We start from the raw sequence: 4,243 nt of genomic DNA on the forward strand, positions 1-4,243 counted from the left end.
TAGTGTGAGAGTTGTGAAAATGGAGAGGAGAAAAATGCAATGGCAGGTATCACCATAGGACACAATTCTCAGAAAACAGGTTTAAAGCTGAATCGTTTTTATTTAAGTATTCTGTAAATAACAGACACCTTTAGTCAGAAATAACTTGGGATGATAACAGCTTGGGATGATGACTCATGAGAGGGCTGCTGTTGATTCCCTTGGAGGAAGGACACAATAGTAACTGTACTACATGTGGTCATCACGAGACATCATCCAAGATGGGTTTATTTTATAGCATGTTACAGAGAACAGAACTGAACCATGAAGGGCAGAATTGCTACTAAAAGGTTTTGCAGCCAAATCCAGCTACCAACCAGGGAAGGAGATTTAGACCTTCCAGTTAACCCCTTCATGCCATCCAGTTACCTCCTAACATTTCATTCTGAACACACACAGCGTTTCCTACTTCAGAACAGAGTAAGAAGCCGGCCTTTCCCAGTGTACAATGCACAGCAGCACACATTAAAGAGTGTTTCACAGGCTGCCGGTCTGAGGGGAGAAGAGTGGGAGAGAGGAGTAGCGATCACACAGAGATGAGGTGTGAAGGGCAAGATGTTGTCCAAAGGAGACACGCATTCGCCCACACTATTGGTAGACAGGTTTACAGTAACAGATATGTAAACCTGTCAACTACAGTAGCATACACGGTGAACCACATCGATCTCTGGTTTGAAACTTCTGCTTACCAATGCATTGGGTAGCACTCAGTTCAAAATGAGATAAGAGCGACATCACCTGGACTGAAACTCAACATTTCACTGAATAATGGGCACTTACAGAATATTAGAAAGCAAATGAACGTAACCGTACAATCCATTGGTACTCATGAAAGCATATAAATAAAAGGAACTACTATACATGTCAATGCAGTGCAGAGCTGAATGAGTGACTGTGACTCTATGAGGGTGGCTATATCTCCCTCCAACTGTACCTGGGCCAGTATCTGTCAGCCTGCGATAGCGTTCCACGTCCACCAGGGGGCTAAACCTCCTCCTTCTCCTCTCCCTGTCCCACTGCCACACCTCCCTGCACCCCTTGAGTCGCTATGCAGAGCCTGGATCAGGGGGCTCCATCTTTCTCATTCCGCAGTACTTCCTCCCCTCCTTCTCAGTCTCCCCCTCCACCTCGCCAAGGAGCAGAGACAATCTTCGTACTGGGTGACTTCAACTAGGGCGGTCGGGGAGCCAGAAGATCCCTGTCTGTGGACGTAATGGAGCATGACAGCACATTTGACACTGCCAGAGGTCAGCAGTGGGGTCAGGTCAGTCACAGCGGTCACTGCCAGTCTGTGTGTGTCTGTGCCACAGACTGGCACCATCTCGCCTGCTTATCTTGGCCGTAGGCACTGGGTGAGAGCAGTGAGATGGGATCTTTGTGTGTGGGGGGGGGACACTTGGCTGTGGGTCTGAATGACCGCAAGCGCCTGGCACTGGCCTGCCTCTGTCAGGATGGATAAAGTCACACTCTCCGCTAAGTTGGAACAAAAATATATAACACGTCAGGAACAATCACTTGGACATGATAGGTTGCCGAACAGGGAATCAATTACATTTAGCATTCATGAAGTGAGTGAGCTAGTGAGTGTCAGCAGCATACCACCGTGCATCCCACTGCTGGCTTGCCTCTGAATCTCAGCAGGGTTAGTCCTGGTCAGTCCCTGGACGGGTGACCAGATGCTGCTGGAAGTGGTGTTGGAGGACCAGTATATATGCCCTGTGTAGGGTGCCGTCTTTTGGATAGGATGTTAAACAGGTGTCCTGACAGTGTGGTCACTAGAGATCCCATGGGGTGCTAAATTCCCAATCGAGCCCCCATACTATTATGACCACCTAATCATCCCCAGTTTCCAATCTGGCCCTCATACCATTATGACTACTCAATCATCCCCAGCTTCCAATCTGGCCCTCATACCATTATGACCACCTAAACATCCCCAGCTTTCAATTGTCTCATTCATCCCCTGTAACTATTTTTCAGGTTGTTTCTGTAAATGAGAATGTCTTCTCAGTCAACTTACCTGGTAAAATAAGGGATATGAGTAATTTAAAGAAGTCTCAAAGTGCCGGAAAATCCTATGTGCTACTTGAGCTGTACCAGCAATTCCATCATAAGGATGATGCTCTCCAGACAACTGGAGCAACTTGGACTCTTGATTGGTCTGCGCTTCCACAGAAACAGCTCCAGGGCTATTGGAGAGCGTGTTGCCATGGTGACCAGACAGGCATGTGGCTGCTGTGGAGTAATTTCTCAGAAAGCCTGTAGTTATCGCCTGAGAGACTGGCGCTTAACAGTAGCTCTTCTACACTTTAGGCTGTGGAAGGTGAGATGTTATTGACGTCTTGCTTTGAGAGCACTTCACAGGGATAAACAGCGTTTGATGTTAGGTTTGTTTGCTATATATCCTCATCAATGCAATGATCAAAGTCGTGATGTTGAGACAAATGTCCGGAGGGGAAACATTCTCTTTCAGGTGTGATTTAAGTGAGTGGTTTTGAAGATTAGTATTCAGGCTTTTTTTCTGGCTTTTGGTTTGGGGAACTGCTCTCGTTGGTAGATTAAGAAATCTGCTCAGACACCAGTTGTGGGATCTAACAGCTGGTAAGTGGCGTTCACCAGGCAGGAACCATGGTTGACTGAACCCCATTAACACATACAATCATTATATTAACACTGCCACTATCATTACCATTGACATGCCCTCAGCTCCATAACATTAACAAGATATCATGAAGATTTGAAGCGTTACAATTCACTACTATTCGCTACTGGAGACGGCAGGTAGCCTAGTGGTTAGTGTTGGGCCAGTAACCAAAAGGTTGGCTGATCAAATCCCTAGGCTGAAAGGGGCAGAACAACAGATTTGTACCTTGAGTATGGCAGTTAACCCACTATTTCTAGGCAATAACTATAAATAAGAATAAGTTCTTAACTGACTTGCCTTGTTAAATAAAGGTTAAATAAAAATGAAGCATAACTGAGGAAAATAAGATATTTCCTGGCTTCCACGCATAGCCTACAAGCCACTGATGCAGACCTTTGGAACATCTACATTTTAAAAAGTCTAATAAATACACGTAATATAGCCTACACCTTCACAATAAATCCAGTATTTATTTTAGACAGTTCTAAAGAAGCATGATATAAAGAAAAAGCAGTCTATTTCAGAAGAATAGTATACTCTGAGTTGTCCTTATGTTAGGTCTGATGTGGCTATGCCAAATTAATGTGGGCTACACTAGTACATTTAGCATTTGGCATTATTTTATATTATTTTACAGTATGAAGAATACAATTGAACAAAGCTGAAAAAAATATTAATATTTTCTCCAAATGATTTAGGGGGGGTGTGCACATGTGGCTATTCTGTGTTGAGCGGTTATTAACAAAGAAAGAGGTACGCCTATATGCTTAATTTAGAGTTATTCATGTAACTTTAGTTGGTCTATAAACATTGGGCTATATGTTTTGTACATTTTTTGTACATTGTATGGCTACATGATGAGACTAAAGATGATTTGAAAACAAGTTGCTTGAAAGGCATGAGCTCTAATTAGTTTTTTTGCACAGGCTGTACACACTTCAATTGCCTCATTCGCAATTTGACAAGCACTTGATAATGCCTCAAATTTCATGGCGGCATTCCCTTTGTGGCCGTAATGCACTCTAAAAAAATCCAAGCCTTTTGCGGCCCAGAGTGCTGTGTTGTGCCCTTCTCCCTGAGTGCTGCGCAATCCGAAGCGCCTCTCCCTCATATGTCTCTCCATCACGTGATAGGGTCTTTCTCAAAGGCTTCAAGTGAAGACAGACACTTCGGGAATACAACAGCATGCGTCCTTATCCAATTTTGAGGTGCATATTGAAGATATTGGAAGAACTGTCCACATTTACTTTGTGTCAGCCAACAAGATGAGTAGTCCCAACAAACAGCAAAAGCACTAGCCTATGTCAATCTACCATCCCCCATAGTACAAAAGTCGATCTATTCTGTGCAATAAATAAATATTCCAAACAAAGTCTGGGACACTTGTGGGGTGCAATAGATCCCAAATTAATACAAACACTAGCATTTTTTAAAATGTGGATGACTCAACAGATCAGAAAGTTTAGCTTAACATGTTGATAAACTATTAGGCTATTTCTTCACGCAGCAATGTGCACATGGCAGTAGGCTATAAGCGTGAATGTTCCATTAGCAAGAAAA

Source organism: Oncorhynchus gorbuscha, linkage group LG09, assembly GCF_021184085.1.
Source record: "Oncorhynchus gorbuscha isolate QuinsamMale2020 ecotype Even-year linkage group LG09, OgorEven_v1.0, whole genome shotgun sequence".
Classification (NCBI taxonomy): domain Eukaryota; kingdom Metazoa; phylum Chordata; class Actinopteri; order Salmoniformes; family Salmonidae; genus Oncorhynchus; species Oncorhynchus gorbuscha.